General features: G+C 41.4%; 1 protein-coding gene across 5 annotated transcripts in view; it reads left to right on the top strand.

Annotated features, from left to right (window-relative positions):
• Nucleotides 1-23,985, top strand: part of MID1 (midline 1) — a 205,073-nt gene that overhangs the window by 86,725 nt on the left and 94,363 nt on the right. The window contains exon 1 of one of the 5 annotated variants that reach the window (XM_035114511.3): nucleotides 7,385-7,667. The exons of 3 other annotated variants lie outside the window; for them this stretch is intronic. The gene's annotated coding sequence lies outside the window, so the exon portion shown is untranslated. Of the gene's footprint in view, nucleotides 1-7,384; nucleotides 7,668-23,985 lie in introns of those variants that run through there. One more of the 5 variants, XM_088667716.1, reaches the window with a different exon arrangement.

The following is a 23,985-nucleotide window of genomic DNA, read 5'->3' as shown; positions in this document are numbered from 1 at the left end:
TTCCCCAAAGCTGGGCATAAAAACAAGAATTGTTTTTACATAATAGAGAATGTGAGTTTGATGTTGGTGGTTTGACCAAGTAGACAAGAAAAATTGGATGACTGGATGGCTACCGTACTATCCAAAGTTTACATGTCCCTTCTATCACATGTCTTACTTGTCCACTGTGCTGGGACATGGATCCAACTGCCACAATGGGTGACCAAACTATGGGATGTCTAGATGGGTGAAGGGCTTAGGAAAAGAGTAAACTGCCTGGAACAAAGCCATTTTCCCACAGTTTGGAAGTTGCACCTATAGCCGGGATTGTCTGTGCCACTATTTCCTAGTATTTCAAAACAAATGAAGCAGAGAAGGATGTTGAATGTTTTTGTTGCAAAAGGCACTGCCAGTTTATTAGTCTGAGAACACAATAAAACAAAAAAAATACTACACTTCCTCCTTTTCCAGGATTGCTTGAAGTTATAGGGGGATGCAATGGCATTTCTTGATTTTGTTGTTATTCTGCCAGATGAGGAAGCCTATTTGTGAACATGTTCTTACTATTAAGTCTTACTATGAAAACCTTTTTATTTGTTTATTTGTTTGATTTGTTAGGACTTCAGGTGAACGGGAAAGCAAAAGAGACCCTCATGACCATTTTCGATTCTTTGAGGAATAGTATATTTCCAGTGTATTTTCTGTGCTTCCCCACCTCTTTTTCCATTTCTGTTTATCCTAATTATTTTAAGAATGGTCTGTTTTTATTCTTTACTTTTGCTTAAGACCCACGCATCTTAAGACCCATAGCAAAGACCTAGGGTGACATGAAATGGCTTTTCTCACCCTTTGGAAACCATGAGATTAGGCAATATGGTTTGAACTCTATCATGTTGTGTGTGTTTTTATTGGTTTGCTTAAATTTAATGCACTCCATTTCATTACGCTGTGGGAATATAATATCAGAAACTTCCTGTGCCTAATTTAATCCACATGAATTTTAACCAGACTCTGGAATCTAATGGATTGGATATCTGTCCAGAGAAACACAGGCAATGAAAGGAAATGTAGCCAACACTTCCATGTGTTAAAAACCTTTTAATAAAAATGCCAAAAATATTTTTTTGCTGGTACTAGCACAGATTTATTTTTAAAGAAAATAGATGCATTAATGTAAGCAGGAAAAGAACTTTTCTCAGTAATGTTAGGTAAACAAATTGGAATAGCATTATGTAAATTAATATTGATCATCCTAGGACCACTCCCACAAATTGAACCATACTTCATATATTTTCAGACAAATGATTTCACGACTGTATTCTTATGTTGTTATTCCAAGAAACCATTGGTTCAAGTGTGAATGAGCTCAAGTGCTATATTTCTTGTGCTCTTATGTATTTGCAACCTTGGGATGTTAGGACAGAGGTAGTGCCTCTGGCGAAGGACGTGTCACGCTCCTTCTAGGGTAGTTTGTCCACCTTTGGTGTCCACCCTGCACTCAGCTCCCACATGTGGCTCCTAGAATCTGTCAGCATGTGACAGTGACCACACCCCAGGAACAGCTTTGACTGCCTGGCTAAACCAGATGGGTAGCTGATGGGTCTCAAACCCTCAATGAATTAGGGACTTATCGTGCATGCAACACTGTCTCTGACCATTTGCAGTGGTGGCACTGCAGATATCAGGCTAGCAGTTATTTCTATGTGCTGCAGGGGGGTATTAGGGGAGGAGTAATAGGGGGACACATGTTGTATTCTTTCTGGGGTAGTTTGTCCACCTTTGGTCCCCACCCTGCTGGCTAAACTAGGTAAGGGTAGCTGATGGGTCTCAAACCTCCAGTGTGTTAGGACTTCCCCTGCCTGCAAAGGCAGGTTCTGGCGGATTGAGTGGATGAGACCAACAGTGGCTTCAGTGGTCAATAAGGCAGTTTCTGCATGTGCTGTAGAGGGAAATGAGGGCAGATGGGGCTCATCAACCTAGAAAGGTGGCCCATCTAAGAGAAGGGAAACTGATCCCCAACCTCTGCTGCCTTGTGGGATATATTTGGGAGTGGGGGGAGAGGCTAAGGAGTAAACCCTACTACACAGATCCAGAGTGGATTCCGTAAGCTGGTTGGGTGGCTCCTTCCAGCAATTCCTGAAGTCCAGCTGGTGCCAAACGTATTGCTCTGCTTTCCTTTGGACCACGTCAGCGAGGTTGAAAGGGGGGTTGTCATCAGGGCAGCTCAGAACTTCCATAAAACACTGCCCAGGCTTGCACCCCAGGAAGGTCACTTCCATGCTGCTAACAGAGCAGTTTGACTTCACTCCCAGAGGCTGTCTCTTGAGACAGGCAGATGCCAATACTGAACAGTGAGCTTTAATTTTAATTTAGTAAGATTCCATGTTGTTGTTTAGTCGTGTCCGACTCTTTGTGACCCCATGGACCAGAGCACGCCAGGCACTTCTGTCTTCCACTGCGTCCCACAACTTGGTCAAAATCATGTTTGTAGCTTCGAGAACACTGTCCAACCAACTCGTCCTCTGTCGTCCCCTTCTCCTTGTGCCCTCAATCTTTCCCAACATCAGGGTCTTTTCCAGGGAGTCTTCTCTTCTCATGAGGTGGCCAAAGTATTGGAGCCTCAGCTTCATGATCTGTCCTTCCAGTGAGCACTCGGGGCTGATTTCCTTCAGAATGGATAGGTTTGATCTTCTTGCAGTCCATGGGACTCTCAAGAGTCTCCTCCAGCACCATAATTCAAAAGCATAAATTCTTCGGCGATCAGCCTTCTTTATGGTCCAGCTCTCACTTCCATACACCACTACTGGGGAAACCATAGCTTTAACTATATGGACCTTTGTGGGCAAGGTGATGTCTCTGCTTTTAAAGATGCTGTCTAGGTTTGTCAAGATTCCATAGGCTCCCAATTTTAGGAACAGCTGATTTTGCTTAAGTTAAGTTAAGAAAAACTGTCCCCAACTCCCACCCTAGCTGAAGAGAGCCAGCAGGGCATTGGAAGCAGTGAGTGTCACTTAACTTCCCCTAACCCAGGGGTCTGCAACCTGCGGCTCCGGAGCCACATGTGGCTCTTTTACACCTTTGCTGCGGCTCCGGAGCGGATACGAGGGGAGGAGGCGTCCGAGCCATGCGCCGCCTGAGCCATGCAGCGGCGCCCGCCAGACACTCGCGCGGTGCCCGCCGCCGCCGGAGCACACAGTTGCGGCAGCGCGCTGTGCGCCGGCGCCCGCCAGAGTCCACAACTCCGCTGTGCGCGTGCGCTGTGCAAAAAGGACGCAAGGTGACGTTAGCAGCCCGGGGAGCATGGTTGGCCCCCTCCCTGCATCAGCCCCTCCCCGCCGCATTTCTGCAGCCAATAGGCTCACGGGGGCGGGGGCGGAGTTATTTATTTTTTTAAACGGGCGCACTTCTTCCCACCCAGCAGCAGAAAAGGCTTGCTTGGAGCGCATGTTTGCTGCTGCTGCTCCTGCCTGCGGCCTGCCTGTGGCCTCCTGCCGGCCTGGTCAGGAGATTGAGGTAGATGTATTAATCAATGGGTTGATTCAATATGAGGAAATTTTATAAGTTCACTTGATGGGAGAGCAACACACATGAAACCATACAGGTGTCCTAATAAGGGAGTCAGAGTTTTGCCCATTCCCAGTAATCAAGGCAGCCCAAACTCATAAGGCAGTGGTTGCTGGTGCCCATTTCCAGTAATCAAGGCAGCCCAAACTCAAAGTTATTTTTATAATGACGAGGATGACACTGGGCCCTCATTATTAATTATTATTTACATCAGGCACTGATTATGATTTATGGTGCACTGGGGCCCTGATTAATTTTCTATGGCATTTTGGGGCATTGATTATTGGGCATAGCAAATTTTGCTATGGGGCCCTCTGATTTCTAATTACGTCCCTGTTTTGTGGCTCCCAGTTTATTTTTTTTCTTCGGAAACGGGTCCAAGTGGCTCTTTTTGTCTTAAAGGTTGCAGACCCCTGACCTAACCCATTTAGTAACATTCTGTTACTTTATGGGTTACATTTGTCCAAGTTTTATTTTAAACTCCTTACAAAATCCATGCTCTCACCATGCTTTCAAATTATAGTTCAAATATTAATTATCTTCTCTTTTGGAACAAGTTACATATTCTGCTCATACTATTGCTGCTTGAGAAATGAGAGTGCAATCCTGTGCATATCTACTCGGAAGTTAAATGAGTGCATTTAGTGGGTAAGTAGAAATAGGACTGCAGCAAGAATATTCTCGTCTTCTTCAGGGTGCTATTTCCAAAATAATAGATGAAGAGAATAAAGTCAGTTTATAATATATTTCATTCAGTCTGGTTTCAATGGTAGAAATGTAAATGGCAAAGGTTTTTTTTGTTTTTTTAAGTCACTAGATGTAAATTGAATGGTCAGTGGAAATATTTCTGTTTCCTCCCCACCACTCACAGTTTTTACACTTTGGAAAGGTTTAATTGTCAGGTTGTCTCCCATTTCTGCTTTTAAAACACACACTTTCTTTTAAAAATATGAGATGGAACAAATGTAAGTCAGGTGAAAAAACTTCTCGCTCCCCACTCTCACATCCTGAGTTCCAGTCGTTATACATCTGGTAAAGCTCAGGAGGGGGAGGCAAGATTCTCCTCTGATCCTTAAGTGCTAATTTATGGCAGTTGTGCTTTTTGCTTTAGTGGCTGCCCTGAGAATTGGAAATTCTCATCTCCATTTCCTTAGCCCTATGACAACAACCGTGTTATTTTGGAAAGCAATTCAACGATACCTTGATAAATCATAAGTTAAGCCCCTGCTGCAATCTACTGAATTCAAGGTCCTGTTTGATAAGGCCCAGATCCAGCAGCTCCTTGGCAGGCAAAATCTGCTGTGCACAATGCCTCTTGTGCACAAGGGCATCCTCATTCATTTTAATGAAGGGACAGCTCTGCTTGTTGAGTAGAGAGGTACTCTTGTCACTAAAGCCTGCACACAAAGGAGTACATATCAAAGCACATGTAGTACTTGGTATACTAGGAAATCATCTCCACTTAGAGGTTTTGTTACAACCAAGTGGTATACAAATTTTGTTAAATACAAACAACCAGCTGAATACTTTTTCTATTATCCCAGGCCTTCACAGCCTCGCCCTCTCAGTTTTAATTGTGTTTCAGTTTATTTCAATTAATTTTGCATTGCTTTATATTGTGTTTTTAATTAACATTGTATTGCTTTGTGCACTGGCTAGCTGAATATAGTGAATGGATGAATGAATAAATAAATAAATAGCATAATTTCTTCCAATTCCAAGGGAGAATTTACACAATTATTTCCAGTGAAATCTCCACAGAGGTATATTTCTCCTCCATCATTCTGCAGTTAAGTCCCCCTTGTGAAAGTAAACTTAAATTCTGAGCTGCAAGGAAAAAAACAACAAATCCCTCTTCTAAGAATTGTCAGACATGAATTTGACCATAAGAGGGCACTATGAAAGCTTAAGTTTTGGAGAACGACAATAAAATGTCACCCATCCAATACGATACTGGGAATTTTGCATAGATTGATCCTTTAGTTGGCAGGCTCAATAGAAAAAGAGGGCAGAGGAAGGGTACAGCCAGTCTGCTGGGTAAAAGAAAGAAAATCATGTGTGAGGGAACTGAAACAATGTCAGAAACACTTGCTGCACCAAATACTTTGGAACACCTTGTTCCATGAAGCATGGATGCTCCCTCTCTGGCTGCCTTTTGCCAGGTGGCAAAGACCTTCTGGCAAACTTTTGTGTGCTAAGCAGCTGCTGTAAAAGTAATGTTTTATCTGTGGTGTCCACCTGTGTCAGGCATTTCTAATGTATTTTAATTTTCTTTTATAACATTGTCACATTTAAATTGTTCTAAGGCCACCCTGAGTAATGCATAAGCACCAGGCAGGAAAAACAGAAATACCTGTATAATTAAGCAAACACTGAGCAGTGGCAGCCACAGCAGTCACAGGTTTTGCCACATTCTCATCTAATTTTATAATTAGCTCCAGCTGCCAGGGACTGGCTGGATGCAGAGGAGTGGTAGGAAGTTGAAGAGGTAACGGGGTTTAGTGAGCAGGAAGAGCTGTGGCAGAGGGCAGTCCAGAATCAGAGACAGGAGAGGAGGGGGTAGCAGGAGACTGAGATGAGGCAGGCTGCATGTGTGTCATCTGTCAAAACCTTAGTAAACAGTAAAGTTTCATCATATATTCTCACCCATCCAGAAATCTGGATAATATATAGGAATACTAATAAATTGTCTGGGTTTCTCCATATTTTTGCATGCTTAGGCACCTTGAAGAAGAGAGAGAGAGAAAGGGAATAGATTTATTGGGCTCTGGTATTTCAGTGTTGATAGTATACTTCTAACACATTTTTGTTCAGCTGCAAGAGATTTCTGACTTGTGAGGCATTTTCTGGGTAGTGATTTACTACTCAGCTAGATAAGTACAGTCATTGCTGTAGCAAATCCATGATTATGAGCCTTTATTCAGTCTTCGGTTTTGCTTGATTGTACCCAGAGATCAAAAGACAGATTTCCATTTAGAGTGGAACCGTAACAGCCACTTTCTTAGCTGATCTTAAAAGCTGAGAAGTGTAAAAAGGGAGATGAGGGTTTTAGTACTTTTGTTTGAATGTGTACATTTATGTGCACTCTTCTTTTTTTGAAAAAAAGAACAGTGTAAACAACCCAAAGGCCATATACTAGACTCAGCTTCAAAGCAAGGGTCAGAGAGACTAAACAAAATGAGGAGGCAGACCCCATCTCAAGAAGGGCATAAAATCCCCTAGTAATTTTCTCTATATTGTTTAATGTGTGAATGTATTGCTACAGATGTGGGGATAAATTATGGGCATTACTTTCATTTTAAAACGCCTTTTAAAAATGCTACTCAAGGCTATTGCCATTTAGTATGAATCCTGGGTATGAGAAAGTATATAATCTGCTGGTGAAAACTTTGCAGTCGTAAAACGTGCACGTTCTTTTGTGTAGTACTTTGCATCACTATCTGGGAGGGGTGTAGCTAGCTATGCAAATGCAATGCACATTCTTATTAACATTGTTCGAGCTTGTCAAGCAATTCCGCCTTTCATAGCCACAGTATGTAGGAGAGAGAGAGACTGTCACTTGAGTTTCAGCTTAACATTTTATTTTTAATCGAATATTTCATTGGCGTATCCCAGGAGCCTTTCAGGTTAAGAGTGGACACGGAGAAGTTAGATAAGAATGAAAATAATCTCTCATACCACAAATTGACTTCCCCCTTTGTAGCCTGAGACACTGTTTCCAGCTGCTTTTCAGCCTCTTAAATCCTTGAAAGCTTTCCTAATCCTCGTGTAGGCAGCCCTTTATGTGTGATTCCTCCCTCCCCCTTCTCCTGATTGGTGAGGCTATTTCATGGCCTAATTCAGCCAACTACGACATATCTTGAGCTGTGATTTGAAATAGGAGCTCGGCGGACAGTTGGCTCGCTTCTCCTGACTTGCAATAGGCTAGCAGGGAGGGGACACAGCCAGGTGGAGAAACTTGACATTGTCTTGACGAGCGCTCTCTCTCCAGAGGGGGACATACGGAAGGAGCAGGGAGGCGGAAAGTTGCCGGCTTGTTGGGAAACTGCGCATGGGATTTCGTTTCCTCCTGAAACTCTCCTGTTTCTGGCTGGATGGATAATGGGATTCTAAACATGAGGCAGGTAAGACACGCGGCAAAAGCTGCTCTGGAGGCAGGAAGGGAAAGGAGAAACCCAGAGCGGTGGGTTAGGCTGACTGGGTGGTGTTGATCATTCGCATTTAATTACTTGATTCTGTAGAGCTGTGGGTCATTTTGAATTGGAAGTTGATTTTGCAAGTTTTCCCTTCTGGATTCAACCCCTCCCCCCCCCCGGCAAAAAAGCTGGTAGTTGGTGACGTCACTGGCAAGGCGATCGGTTTTGAAAAGGGGTGGGGGAGGGCAAAGGATCCCTTCCCGGGATTTGCCTTGTCAGCTCCCGTTTGCGCAGCTTTAAATGGGTGGCATCGCATCTCTTGCGCTCCTGCCTTTTGTTCGTGGCAATCCACAGTCGCATAAGTTGCTGCGCTCTTGCAAGCATGCCATCAAATGCTCTGGAAAGGCAGCTGGCTGAGCATATATAGCATTTCTACCCAAACGTTATTATTTTAATATTTCAACACCTTTTGCTCGTTACTCTTGCAGCTGTTTTATTTATTAAACGAAGGGAAATGCTATCTATTCACATTCCAGTTTAGCACATGTAAGGGCTTACAAAAGAGTCTGTTGTTGTAATTTGTGAAGTTTTCAGTACTGTCAGATAAATGGTTGATGATTTTTGAATGCCATGTGTGTGTGTGTGCGCGCGCGCGCCATGGCAATTTTTTGTTTTGTTTTTTACAGTTTTCATTTTGGGCGGGGGGGGACCTGTTCTTTGAGGATTCCTTTTTGACAATTACATATTTAATTAACAACTGACTGGGACGCTGCCAATACCTGGGAGGTATTTTTTGTTTGTGGGTTGCCGGTGGAGAGGGGGGCCGGAGAGAAAGACCAGAGGCTGCAATCCTAAACCCCACTTACCTGGGAGTAAGTCCCATTGCATTCAACAGGAGTTGCTTAGACGCTGTTAGGATTGCACTGTGAATCTGATTAACTCTGTAATCACGAAGAGTAAAGAATAGAGACAGTTTGCACCTGTATGGACAATAAAACTCCTCATATTCTTTCCATTTTCAGAAAACAAGATTTGAGGAGTATTTTAATGGTGATCAGAGTAATTTCACAAACAACAGTGGGGGGAAATTCAGGGAATATTGCTTCCCTGGGATGCCTACTTGTGGAGCTGGCTCGCCTTGTAGGAAAGCAATTTATTTACTTGTGCTCAATCAGATCATTTTCCACGCAAGTGTCTGGAGCATCCCGGGATTCATTATAACCACCAGAGGGAGCTTGGCTAAGAGAAGTTTTCAAGAAAGAAGCTTAAAGATACTTTTAAAAAGATTTCATATGTACTCTTTCGAAAGTAGTCAGGACTTCATTGTACATAAATGTTGAGTAAGGTACGTCTGGTTAAAATGAAGTTCCAGGTGACCTTTAAAAATCAAATGACAAATGTGCAGTATGGCTTTGGGGGAGAGGGAGGCAAAAAAAAAACGTAATAAGGAAGGGAAGAGGTTTTTTAAAAATGGTTGCTGGAGATAAGGGGATGCACCTAAGTGGTATTGATGAGCACAAAAGAAACAAGTGAGACATTTTTTGCCTCATTAGACTTGTCCATCTCAACATACACTTAACTCCCCTGCTCAGGGTTGGTTTTTGTTTGTTTGTTTTGGCCTGGTGATAATTTAGCTATTCTGAACAGCTATTGTATCTTTCCTGTGTACACTTGACATTGCTCGTATTTGTCAATTGTGCAAAAAGAGACACTTGCGACCCTCTTAATGGGCTTCTTCATTAATGTCATAGTCACAGATGCACCTGTCACTTCTATGCCTATCACTTAGAGCCGTATCTCCCATTACAAGACCCGAGAGTGGTCTCAGAATGGCAAAGGGATATGAAGTGTTTCATCTGATTGTGTAATTCACGCTTCTGGAATGCGCCATGAGAATCTTGATGTGTATTTGCAGTGCACATGTCTGAGCAGGAGTCAGCTCCATGTATTAAGGATTCTGATTATACATTTTTGCAGCACCACAGTGTGCTCCTGTATCTTAAGATTGCAATACAGGAAACAGACCCTATTCTGAATCAGCAGTGCGGATATTCCACTTAAATTAGTTCCTTATTAAGGCTATCAAGAGAGGGCTCCTGAGAATTATGTTTTTACTTGCTTTGTACTTGGAAGTAGGTGTGCGTGCATGCGCGCGCGCACACACACACACACAAAATGTTCTATGGGACTTGTTGCAATCCTATGTTGGGAGTCCTGAGTACAGTTTCTAGGGATCTCATTCAGAACATGGATTACTTCTGCGTAAATGTGTGCAACGCAGTCCTAAGCATGTTTACTCAGAAGTAAGATTGTGGTGGTACTCAAGTATGGTTAACTGAACTTTGGTATGTACCAGCCTTAGAAGTGAACTGTGATGGTCACATTTGTATGCCCTATTTCTTCTTTTAGTAGCCTTTACTTTAGTGAAATATCTGTTTATCTTCGTGTACTGAACAAAATTCCATCAAACCAGCAGATCAATCAGCTAGCATTCTTCAGCAGATGGAACAGTTCATGCACATCCAGACAGAGACTGACTTCCCCCACCTAATGTTTATTGGAGGTTTGCAAACTGAAGAACTACGGTAACAGCCGATTCAAAAACTGAGAGTTAAATGCAATGAGATGAATGTGACCAAAAGCCAGAGATGTGAGCAAACTGAAAACCAATTCTGAATTTAAATTAAAAGTGTAGTAATAAATAAAATGACACTTGGACAAAAACAGGCTATCTGTTATCTTCCAGCCAGTTTCTTATAACAATGATGCTACAGTCTGGATTTATTAACTTTCAGGCACAGTGATGTGTCTTACTATGAAATGGAGGCCCTATATTGCCCTGATAAATGATCTTGACCAATGCAAAATATAAATTCTCAAGAATGACAGAAAGGCATAGATCTGTGTCTGGGTGCTGTCTGGAAGAGCAAGAATTAGCTACAGAAATGTTATATGCTGCCAGCCATACTGATAAGATTCAGCCTTCACTAAAGCAGAAGCAAGCCAGGAGGTTCTATAGAGAACTAACTATATAGCCTTGATTAAACAACTGCCTGGGACATTATTGGAAAAGCAAGCCACAAGTCATTAAATATATTAAAAATATTGATTGATGTGTTACGAGTATGCTGTGCAATGAAAGGTTGCAAGAACCAACATTTATTACAGGAATAATTGTAAACATAGGAGGAATGATATCTCTGTGGGCAGTGATGGAAAACTTAACTACCTATGTGGCATTTGAAAAACCACTTTTGCTCCTTTGAAGATGTGTCAGGCTTCCACAGGGTCATCTAATCTCTAAACTGCTTTTTGTCATACAAGAAAATGGCAGGGGGATGTTTTCTGCAGTTGAAGCAGCACGTATAGCATGCTCCGTTAACTCTGTGCCTCTTTCAGGATTATATTCTGTTTTAATATTCCCCGTCGTTTTTGAGGAAAAGCAGGTTACAGATTTAAAAGCACAAACTTTGGGTTAAGAATTCGCAAGGTTTAGTAAGGATGCTAGCAGGAGCGGTTTACTTGAAAACTGGAGAGGGCAGTGTGGTATCTTCTAAAGACTCCCTAACTCTTTACCTTATACACTAGGTATTTCATTGCAAGTTGGGAGTTGCTTGCTTTCACAAATCCCCACCACCTTCTACAAACTCCTTCAGCACCGGAGTTGCATTTCAGCAGTATTTTGTGATGGCCTCTGGCAGAAAGTGGGAAGAAGCCACCCAGCACTCTGATTCCAAGTAGACAGAAGAAAATTTGGTTTGTTAGCAAGTGATGTATTTAGGACTAGAATATTCTGAGAACTGAACAGAGAGGGGAGGTGGGGGATTAGGAAGATATTCATCTAAAACTTAGCACTTAGCTTAACAGCACCATTCTATGGATGTCTAGCAGAAGTCGTATGAAGTGTACTGGGACTTAGGTTGCGTTCTTAGGCACACCTGTCTAACTACACACATCCCTACAGTTGTCTGCCCCCTTTTGTGTATATTCTTTTAATATTCTCCAGTTTCCCTACTGAACTGTTTCCATTCCGTAGCTTAATTATTGCTAGAAGAAGAAGAAAATCTCCTTTAAAGCGTTGACCTCAGCTTTTAGTGAGAGTTTCCCCATCCTTTTGTACTGCTTCTCCGACTGAAAGAAAAATGTACTTCGTGTCTGAGAATGTTGCTGTTGTATTTGATGGATAATAAGGGAGGAAAAAGTAGATGGAGTCCATAGGCTGTGTATCAGTTAATTAGTGGCTGGACATTACCCAGTAGGAAGTCTGGGAAAGTTTTTTGTGTATGTGTGTGTTGTCTGCTTTCTTTGATCACTTGTGTGGTAAATAGACATGCAGAGTAACTATGGCAACATGTGCTGTAGGTTTGTGGGAACGGGAGACTCAATCACTCAACAAAGGATAGTTTGTTAGAATAGTTGGTTATGATTACAAAAAGGTGGTAACAATCAGGCTATTTAAAAACATGCATTCTGGGAGGAAAATGCACATTTATGTTACCAATTTAAAAGCAAAATATGTTTCTGTAACTACAAAGGGTTTGCTATGGTGCAAAAGGAAAGCAGAAAGAAATATGGGACTTGATTTTTAAAAAATAGTTTTTTTTGACCCTTTCATAAAATTAAATGGGGTAACATTTGTGGAGGCTTTAAGTATTGCACTGCAGTCAAAGAGGTTATGATAATGGCATAGGCAAGGGAGGATTAGCTTGGAAGAACAGATTTTTGCAAACCCACAAGCATTTCTGTACACGTTTTCTTAAACTTGTGAAAATAATGTACCTACTGTATTCTTGTTACCTGCCTGTAGAGGTCAGACTTGAAATTGAATTGCTTCCTCCAAATCCTTTTAAGGCAAAACCATGGGAAGGAATGAAAGGGAACGCCACTTTCTGTATTAGTCTTACACAGAAATGCTCGATAGTATGGTTGGTTTATCAGTATAGTTTTAATTCTGTAATTATATTGCAAAATGGATTGTTGCAAAATGAGTTGGTGCATATATCTTCTTGCGTCCTGACTAAATGTACAGATTTTATATGCTTTTAAATTATCTAGTTGTATAGCTCCTGATGATCCCCAATAGGCTTTCAGTTGTTCTGTCAGCAGAAAGCTTTTGTAACAGTAAGATGCTGTACATGCAAGGGGGGATTTTTGGATTCAGGTTAAATCATCATTCCAGAGATTGTAATCAAAATACAAATGAATGTGTTGGTTAAAAACTATTTACTATTTGAAGTGCTGCCTTATACATACTGTATACTTACTCAAGGCACTATTAATTCCCATTTAACCCCATGGCCCAATTTGGATTTAACACTAAGCCATCTTTTACTATAGTACAACCTGAATGAGCCTGGCCAAGCTCATCCTGCATACAGGAATGAAGATGGAAACACCTACAGTTAAAATTAACTAATTTGTTGTTACATTTGAGAAGGACAGAGTTTAAACAATGGTTTAATGAAGCGAGCCACGATCAAACCATGGTTTCTGATCCTGGCTCTTTCAAATAAACCATAGTTTTAAACCATAGTTTAAAGTAACTAAAGTTCCCTATTCAAACACAACATCAAACTGTGGTTAGTTTAAGCCAGAAAACAGTTGTGTCTAGTCTCCTCCGCTGTGCACTGGTGGGAAGGGAGTAAAGACTTGAGCTCAAAGTCTCAAGTTCACCCACATGGTTAACTATGGCTTAGTATTACATCCAAACTTGGTTTTTGAGTATAGAATAGTCTATGATAATTGCTTCAGTTGGTCAATCCCTGTCCTTTGAACACTAGCCATCATGTTACAAGAAAATTCAAATAGCAACATCAATTTAAAATCCTCAGTAAAATCAGAATATATCTGAAAGTATCTGTCTGGCCCAGAGGGACTGTAGAAAAGGATGTACTGTACATGGTTTATCTATTCTATGGGATTCATATTCATTGCAGTATGCACACTAAGAGGTTTCTGGCAACTTAAAGACTAAAAATTTATTATGGCAGGAGCAAGGGTCAGATACCTTTTCCACTTTGAGGACCACATTGCCTCATGGGCAACCTTCCAGGTTCCGGTGGGGCCAGAGGCAAAAAAGACCAAGCAACTTATGTGCCACTCACTTTGTCCATTAGGCCACATCAAAGTGGTTTCTCCACTTATTTCCATCATCCATCCTGGCAGGCCAGAGGCATCATCACAGTTCAGACACATTCCGGCAGGAGAAGAGTACTTGAGGAGGTTGGTGAGGAGTGAAGCTTGGGCCGGAATAGAGTGAGGAGTGAAGCCCTGGGGCCGGAATAGAGAGAGCTGGAGGACTATTCCCTGGGACTGAGGTTCCCCACCATGGCATAAGTGTCCATGAACGCAAGCCCATTTGATCAGATGAAGTGGGCTTGAATCTATAAAACCGTATTGATCTCATCTTAAATCATTTCCAGGCTACTTACTCTCTGAACTGTACTAAAAAAACCAACAACATTAAATCAGCATTATAAAACTCATTGTACACCAGGGAGAAGAGTTAGGTCTTTCCAAGACTCCTGAAACAACTGATGAATGATGGTTTATTAATGATGAAGGGGAGGGCATTCCAGAGCGCAGGGGCAATGGGAGAAACTCCCTGTTTTTGAGTCACTGCCCTATAGGGTTCAGTGCTACAAGCAAAATTTCCCCAGATGATCATCTGTGTGATCTTACAGGTCTATGCAGGCATAGGCAGCTTGATCCTTTAGGTAGCCTACTCCCAAGTTGTTCTGGGCTTTATGTGTTACTTAGAAGACCTTTTGCATGGCCCTGTAGGCAGCCGGCATCCAGTGCATTTCCCTCAGCGCATCCAGGTGCGCCACTTAGCCGTCTGGCCACCGTATTCTGTACCAGCTGCAACTGCTGGACTAGAGTGTCCAGTTGTGACTTTGTGAATCACAGTGGCCAAGCTGTTCTGTCATAATGAATTTGTTAGAGTGAGGTCCAATTATGCCTGCCTGCTTGCACAAAAGGATTTCCGCTAGCATGATGGGGACTTCCGGTTTCTCACCTCCAACCCTCTGGAACAGATGTTGAGTATATGCAGCTTGGGGGAGGAAAAGACAGAAAAGCCCCGTTATGTTGGATCTCAACTTTAGTTTCTAAGGTGCCACAAGACTCTTGGTTGTTTTTGCTGCACGAGACTAACAAGGCTATCCTTTCTGGAGTTCACTATGCCATGATGCGCTGTAAGGTAAATACTTTTAAAGCCAAAGCCCTGCTGTCTTCTTGTGCCCATGAATTCCTTTGCAGTTTTTGAGCTTGATTATTTTACTGCTTGTGTTGTTTCAGTCATTCGATTATTGCTTGCTATTTAAATAGAATTTTAATATGTCGTATTATTTTATTGGAAGGTGCCTGGAAATAAAAAAATAAATACAAATCACTGCCCAAAGAACATAGTATATGTTTAAACACTGTTGGCATACTCATTTTAAAGCATCAACATTGCCAACTTTTTAAAGCATCAGTATTAGTCAGTGCAGTATAGAGCCAGTGCTTTGTGATGGAGAGCAAGGGTCCTGTTAGATGCAACATTGGAGAATCCATGATCCAGGCTCTTGCTGTTTTAAAAAGTTGCTGCGGGTGGCTCTAGATCAGGCATCCCCAAACTTTGGCCCTCCAGATGTTTTGGACTACAATTCCCATCTTCCCTGACCACTGTTCCTGTTAGCTAGGGATCATGGGAGTTATAGGCCAAAACATCTGGAGGGCCGCAGTCTGGGGGTGCCTGCTCTAGATTGAGACCACAGTGGGAGCTATGAGTTTTGAGGGGCTTTACTCAGTGCTTGATTTGCTGGTATGCTCACCTGGCAGTTCAGTTGTGGAGAAAGGTTTGTAGTGCTGCTGAAAAACAAGTTACAGTATAAGTTCTCTTTTTTAACTATACTTGACTTCTGCCTTGGAACATCTTACAATATTACATTGAAAGTGTGAGGAGGTGACTTGTAGGCACAGAGCGATATGGACTATCCATCCGTGGACAATTTATTTTTGCTATTCCCATGTATTACTTTAATCGGTCAGTCTGTGGGCTTTTGTTATTCTGCAATCCATCTTTTCTTCTGACCTGCCTACACAAAAAAAGGGAGAGATTTTTGTTTCCTGCTGTGGCTCCTTTCAAACCTGATTTCATCATAACGGGGGAACAAACCTGAGTGGTTTCTTTCCTGTTGACAGCTGAATCCTTATATGTTAGTGAGTTACACTGAGTTTCAGTGGGGTTCAGAGGAAGATAACAAAGATGGTGAAGATCAGGTCCTATGATAAAAGTCCGGATATGAGACTATTGAAAGGCAAATTTGTTTCCAGCTGCACCAGAGTGTAGAACCCAAGCAACAGGTTTGTAGTATAAGAATGGGGATTTCAATTAACTATTAGGAAGAATTTCATAATGGTTATGTGTTATCTTACAATGTAACAGACTGGCTTCGAAGGTGGTAGTCCCTCTTTCCTTAGGCAGACAGCATGCCTTGGTTCTCAAGTCTGAGAAGGTTCCATTGGAGGGTCGCTGTGAGAGTAGGTAATATTACTACAGATGGAGCCCCAATTTGACTCAGCATTAAGTAGCTTGTTGTGTAATACTTGCAACTAAATCACAGAATTGTAGAGTTGGAAGTGACATATAACAAAGATTATCTGTTTAAAAATTTCTGTTGGTCTGCCCTAAAATATTTATAGTCCTCCTTCTGGCTCCATAAAGGAGCCCACCAACAGATGTAATAAGAATAGAGAGTAAAACTGTAAATCAGAGCCATTATACATCCCTCCTGTAAAGGGAAGCTTCTAGCTGAAGTTGAATTTGACAGTATCTTCAAGCTATACAGTGTCTACATAATAGCAGCTGACTATGAAAGGCATAAGGATGACAATCTTAGTTAGACTCACTATGACAAAGTTTGAGAATCAGCATTAAAAAACCCAGGCAGTTGGTCAGGAATTACATATGCAACATGAGAAGACACAGACAGACAGACAGACACACACACACACAGAGAGAGAGAGAGAGAGAGAGCTAGGACAGGAAAAGAATTCTAGCTTTATACACGGTTTTGTGCGTGTGAAGGAGAACTGAATCACACTGCTAGAATGTAGGCAAGATTTGGCTGGTTACTACGCAAATGTGCTTACAAGACAGTACGTTCTCGCATGACAGTCATTGAAAACTTGCGAAATAAAGAGCAGCATCTTCCATTTATGTCTCACCTTGTTGAACCTCAAGAAGCCCTTGTGCACAAATGGTAGGTCAAAACTGCTATCCCAGGGCTTTTGTCCTGAGATGACAATCTCTCATTCAAAAAATTTCCAGGGTGCTGTAGCTGTGCTCACTTGCTAACTGCCCTAGGTCATTCAAAGGCCAGTCAATTTCTCTATGGAATGTGAACTCCACTTACTAGAGAATGCTGCCCTCCTATTGTTGACACAGTCACTTATCCTAGGTGAAAGAGAGGTGAACCAAGAATGCCTGATCTTGCCATGGGCTGTTGATTCTCCATGAGCTTCACTTCAACCTTTGCTTTCTTGCCTCAAACAGTTAAACAAATGGTAGGCTCTGGGGTGATTATCCCAAGATACTGTATGTGCATTCTGGTCCGCCTCCCTCTTGGGTCCTGATTTCAATTCACAATGGCCAAACTAGTCTGGTTTGGTTAGACCTATTAATCAGTCCACCCCTTTCTTTTAAAAGCAACGGTATAATTGGGGGGGGGCAATGTCAGAGACAGTGGTAAATGATGTAACTTTAATGAATATCAGACCTATGAAACCCATTCACTGCATTAATTTCACTCGGAGATTTATGGTTTTAAAAAATCCAGGGTTTTTAATGTAAGGTTTTGTATTGTGATGAAAGAAGCCAAACAAAGCAACTCAGCTAAGGATTTCTTCTACAGTTAAAAATGCTAAAAAGTGGGATGTGGTTGTGTTTGGTTTGATTAAAACAGCATCGTGGTAAGATATTAAAGGAGAGTGACAATATTATACACCGATAACAGAGGACATTAATGCCCGCAGCCACAATCTACATAGTGAATTCTAACGGGGGTGGGGGTGGCTTCTTACGTTAGATAGGTCAATGTGATTTGACCTAGTTTTGCTTTGCTACTTAGAAATTATGTCAGTATTACTTATGTCACTCCCTTGGATGAGCAATTTAACATCCTTTTTGCATTGCAGTATTCTCCCAATACTCTATATGTTTACTTATCCTGTCGTATGATCCTTCAGGCAAAATATTGCAATCTGGATATAGGACGAGAAAAAGCCGCTAGGCTTTGTTTTGAAACATGTCCTTGCTTTTGGTGAAAAGAACCATTTAGTTGTCTTAAAATATATATATAGAAAATCACATTTGAAATTCTAAAATCCTCTCCTACATCCCTCCATATAATCCTTATAAAGATTAAATAATGAACAAGGCCATGGGTGCAATTAGGATGTGAACTGATCCTGCTATTGATACAATGTCTTTGATGCTATATTATTATTTTTGACATTTATGCTGAGTGTGAGAATAGTTATCTCTTGAGTTTTCCTTCAAACTCCTCAATGCACTGAAACAGTCTTAAATGCTAACAAATTTTATTTAAAGCATAAGCTTTCATGAACTGGAGCTCCCATCGTTAGTTGCAATATACTTAGGTTTAACACATTTATGGCACAATTATTATATTACTAAATGCAATTAAAAAAAGCAATGACAAACCTAGACAACATCTTAAAAAGCAGAGACATCACCTTGACGTCAAAGGTCCGTATAGTTAAAGCTATGGTTTTCTAGTAGTGATGTATGGAAGTGAGAGCTGGACCATAAAGAAGGCTGATCGCTGAAGAATTGATGCTTTTGAATTATGGTGCTGGAGGAGACTCTTAAGAGTCCCATGGACTGCAAGAAGATCAAACCTATCCATTCTGAAGGAAATCAGCTCTGAGTGCTCACTGGAAGGACAGATCCTGAAGCTGAGGCTCCAATACGTTGGCGACCTCATGAGAAGAGAAGACTCCCTGGAAAAGACCCTGATGTTGGGAAAGATTGAGGGCACAAGAAGAAGGGGATGACAGAGGACAAGTTGGTTGGACAGTGTTCTCAAAGCTACAAACATGAGTTTGACCAAGTTGCGGGATGCAGTGGAAGACAGAAGTGCCTGGCGTGCTCTGGTCCATGGGGTCACGAAGAGTCGGACACGACTAAACAACAACAAATGCAATAAATAACATTTTGACTGTTAAATGGAGACAAAGGGGAATGAATGTTTACATGTCCTGTTTTTGTTACTATTGAAGCAAAACTAGGTCTTTCTGTCTTTTCATACATTGGCTTTGATAGTTAAATAGCAGGGCAAGGTTACAGTACAATCCCATGCTTACTCTGAAGTAAATTACAATGTAGTCAATATTATTTTTCCTGCATTGCAGGGGTTTGACTAGATGATCCTCAGGGTCACTTCCAACTCTACAATTCTATGATTCTGGCTGATTTATTCCCATTTGAGGTGGCCATGTTTCATCTCCATTGTCAGAAGCCATATGCCTCTGGATACCAGTACTTATTGCTGGCAATAACAAATGGGGAGAAAGAGGATGAACTAGACGGGCCTTGGGCCTGATCCAGGAGGGCTCCTCTCATGGTCTCTTATGGCAACCTTAGGTGACTGACCTAGGATCTAAATTAGCACGCCATGCAACAACACCCTGATGCTTCTATGTGGCACCCAGGTGGTCATTTCCACTCAACCAAATTTAGCAAAATGAACATGTGAGGTGGAAGGAGGATGACACCCACTAGCTGTGCCCCACTCCCAACACATCTTCTGATCACACTAGTGATGGCAGTGTATTTGCATCAGCTACAGGGAAACAAGCAGAGGGCCTTCTCAGTAGTGGCACTCGCCCTGTGAAACACCCTCCCATCAGATTTCAAGGAGATAAACTACTAGCTGACTTTTAGAAGACACCTGAAGGCAGCCCTGTTCAGGGAAGCTTTTAATGGTTGATGTTATCCAGTCATATAAATAATATATAATAAAGAATAATGATTTTAAATAATAATTTTATTATTATATTGTATGGAAAACAAAACCTTGTTGAGAAAAAAAGAAAACAAAATGGTCATATCTACTAAATCAGTTCATAAAGAGAATAAAATTGAGTGCACTGCAAATTATTCATACAAGGTCAAATTTTAGGATGGAGTCTAGACTACCTTAAAAGTTACATATCCCCTAAATAGTAATTTAGGGGATATGCAACCTTAATTGCATTAAATTATTATTTAAAACACAAAATGTTTCTCACTAGTTTAAAGGGCAACAAGTAAAGTTAACATTTGTTGTGGTTGTGGTGTATGTGTCTGTGCATATTTTTGGTGGGTTTTAAAGAAACCATGCTATGTCAACACACGTTAGAAATTTAATCAATCAATCTTTCAACAGTTTTGTGTTTGCTGTTTTTATGGGGGGTCATGAGGTTGGTAATTGCCTCAAACTAACATGGACAATTGCTTAACTAATATTTGTGTTGACATTGGGTAAGTAGTTCTAAGACTTTTTCTTGCCAAGTCCTTGAGAATTAATCAAAAGAAAGTTGTTCAAGTTTATGTTGGCTGGTTTATAATGGCAAACTCCCTTTGCTGGTGATGTGCCAGCTTGCATGTCAATAACTAATTGCAGTTTTGAAGTCTGACACTCATCGGCCACACATTTTCTCTGCTTGTCAACTCTTGTAAATAGACTACAGGCAAGTAAAAAAAATCACATTAAGTTAAAGTAGTTAGTGAATCTTGAAGATTTATTTAAAAATATGGGCACTGGGTGGTATGAGCTGAGTTTGAATTAATCATTCATCTTTGTAAAGAGCAGGGTCTACCATCATCCTGAAGGTCATTACAAGCAACTGGGACAAATGAGATTATGCTTCCTCTGTACTGTGCTATTGTAAGCTGTCAGTGCACCACAATTACTATCAGAGACTGAAAAATGTGTTCAGCACACAATACCTATTCTGGTTTTTGAGAGTTTACCAGGCATTGCATTCACACTTTCTGGTATATCTTCAAATTTTGAGGACTAGAAGCATTATTTTTTAAAGGTAAAATAAAGCTGTGATGCTCAGGATGCTGAATTCTGGACCCATCTTCTTCATTCAGTATCCCACATCACATTCCTGACAACAGAAAAGCTTTATGATACTGATGCAAGTTTGAGAGAATTCCTGCAACTGTTGAGAGCCAGTGTGGCGTAGTGGTTAAGAACAGTAGACTCATAATCTGGGGAACTGGGTTTGTGTCTCCGCTCCTCCACATGCAGCTGCTGGGTGACCTTGGGCTAGTCACACTTCTCTGAGGTTTCTCAGCCCCACTCACCTCACAGAGTGTCTGTTGTGGGGGAGGAGGGGAAAGGAGATTGTTAGCCGCTTTGAGACTCCTTAGGCTAGTGATAAAGCGGGATATCAAATCCAAACTTCTTCTTCTTCTTCCTCTTCTTCTTCTTCTTCTTCTTCTTCTTCTTCTTCTTCTTCTTCTTCTTCTTCTTCTTCTTCTTCTTTCGCTTTCCCAAACCAATTCTTGTTGTAATAAGCATCCATAAGAATCTTTCAGCAATTTTCTAGTAATATAGCTGACTTTCCCCCCCTTTCCAGGAACAGACCTGAGAGAAGGTATGGGGTTGCAAATATGCATGTTCCAGCACTCCATGAAAGTTTTTAAGAGGTCTGGGGAAAGGTGAGATTTTCCCATTAGGCCCAGCACAGTTAATGATTGACACAAAAGAAAACCTACTGAGTGAGTGACAATTTGACATTACACGTCTTGGTCCAATAAAAGTGGGCTAAGCAACATCTTAAAGCCAAAAATAACTGTTACAGATCTGGGGTAACAGAGGTTGAGGGTACAAGGGCACCCATAGCTGCTAGAGTTATTGAATGTTATAAATGAGTAAAGGGAGTAGAATTTTGCTGATATTTGAAGTACCGTACTGAAGGGAAGATGCCAAGCGGTAGATTTAACATACAGGCTGAACTAGATTCCATGTTCAGATCATGGATAGCGATGCTGTTAAGAGCACAAGGAGAACTAAGTACCAGGCCATTGTGTAAAGGTAAAGGACCCTTGGACGGTTAAGTCCAGTCAAAGGCCAAGGGAGCTGGCGTTTGTCCACAGGCAGCTTTCCGGGTAATGTAGCCAGTATGACCAAACTGCTTCTGGTGCAACAGAACACTCTGATGAGTGCCAGAACACATGGAAATGCTGTTTACCTTCCTGCCACAGCAGTACCTATTTATCTACTTGCACTGGTGTGCTTTCGATCTGCTAGGTTGGCAGGAGCTGGGATAGAGCAACGGGAGCTCACCTCGTTGCATGGATTTGAATGGCCAACCTTCTGATTGGCAATGCTCAGTGGTTTAGACCACAGTGTCACCCACTTCCCCTATAGAGCCATTAAAGAACAATTGACCATGCAGGTGCTGCCCCCCCCCCAGCTGTGTGTTAGTTAGCAGAAGACAATAGCAGAATTGAGAAGGGAAGGATACAGGAGGCATGATGTTGCACAGGGAAAATGTGCCTGTTTTTGAAAGAAGGCTGGATAAGGGGTTGGGAATGAGCAGACAGCTGGGCCAAGTTGCTTAGAGCAAGGGTTCTTGGGAAGAAGGGTAGAGCTAGAACTCCAGGCAGAGGCCATGCCATCTTAATAGGCTGGAAGAGACGTACAGTCAGGGATGCCAACTCTTGGGGGCCTAGCCCTTTGTGAGTGGGGGGAGTATTTTGGGGGGTCCAAAAAGCGCAGAGCACAGTGCAGCTCTAGTGACCAGCATGGTTGTCTACTTTCAGCCTGGTGGACCATTGCTGAAGCTAAGCAGGTCCAAGGTCTGGTCAGTGCCTGGACTGGAGGTCACCTGAGATTCACAGCACCTTTTGCTCTATTAAAGAAAGGCAGCATATAAATGTGATCAGTAAGATAAACAATCCTATTCATATCCTTGCACCCAGGCTGGGAGAATACTGTGCTAGATGTTTGCTAGCATGAAAAGTCCATGCTGATCTAATGCTGCCTTCCGAGTAAACATGAAAGCAATACAGCTGTCATGTCACACCTGAAAGCAAGTATCAGAAAAATCTTGTAAAAGAAATTTAAATTGGTTTCAGTGGGAATCCCAACACTTGAAAGAATTTTGTTAATGACTAGACAAAGTGACAGCTAAAAATTTTCTTTCTTACAGCATAATGAAAAACCCATAGGATTAGATCACTGGGAATTATCAAAACTTTGATATAAACCCATGCTAATAAAGAGCATGTTTTTCCTGACAGCGACAGCAGACTTCAGTTAACCTTAATATTAGGAACAGAATGGCTATGGGGAGAGGGGAATCACAAAATTGAATTGCAGAGTGAAGGCCTCAGTACAGTTTGATGCTGCGAAAGCTTCAGAGTTAAAAAGTATTAAGAGGTTTTACTTGTTATCCAGTACTGATGTATAATTAAAATTTGCTTGCAACGGCGACTTTTGTTATATTTGTTTCATGGTAAATCTAGATTGGAGATCAGCTAGCTTCTGAGTGTGCAGCATTTGGAACAGACAGCTGAGAATTGGTCATCTGTCTAGCTTTTGCTCATGTTTGCATTTTTTTTTTTAAAAATAATTTTTATTCAATTTCCAATTTTTCCGAATTAAAATAATAAAAAAAAAACATTCTTTTATACACAACATTATAAATTTTCATCTAACATTTTGCTCTGCCGAGCTACGACTTCCCCCCCTCCCTTCATGCGGGTTTCTTGTTTACTACATTTTTGCAGTTCCTTTTTGACTGTTTGGTCAATTCATAGGATTTATTTCAATCCTGCAAGTGTTTTTAAAGATCTACAGTTTTTCTCCATATAATCCACATATTTACTCCAGTCTTTTTGAAACCTTGTCTCCCCCTGGTCGCGGATCTTGCAAGTCATCCTTGCGAGTTCAGCATAGTCCATCATTTTAATCTGCCACTCCTCAATCGTTGGAATTTCTTGTAATTTCCATTTTTGGGCTAACAAAGTCCTAGCCGCGGTTGTCGCATACATAAACAATACTTGATCTTCTTTTCTAATCTCTCCTCCCATTATTCCTAGTAAAAATGCTTCAGGTTTTTTTGGGAAAGTATATCTAAACATCTTTTTCAACTCATTATATAACATCTCCCAAAATCTTTTTACCTTATCGCATGTCCACCACATATGATAAAATTCACCATCTCTCTCTTTACATTTCCAGCAAGTTTTGTCACTCATTCTATACATTTTGGCTAATTTAACTGGTGTTAAATA

Source organism: Zootoca vivipara, chromosome 4 (genome assembly GCF_965207765.1).
Source record: "Zootoca vivipara chromosome 4, rZooViv2.hap1.1, whole genome shotgun sequence".
Lineage (NCBI taxonomy): Eukaryota > Metazoa > Chordata > Lepidosauria > Squamata > Lacertidae > Zootoca > Zootoca vivipara.
Note: the sequence above shows the minus strand (reverse complement) of the source record. Positions and strands in the feature narration are given on the sequence as shown.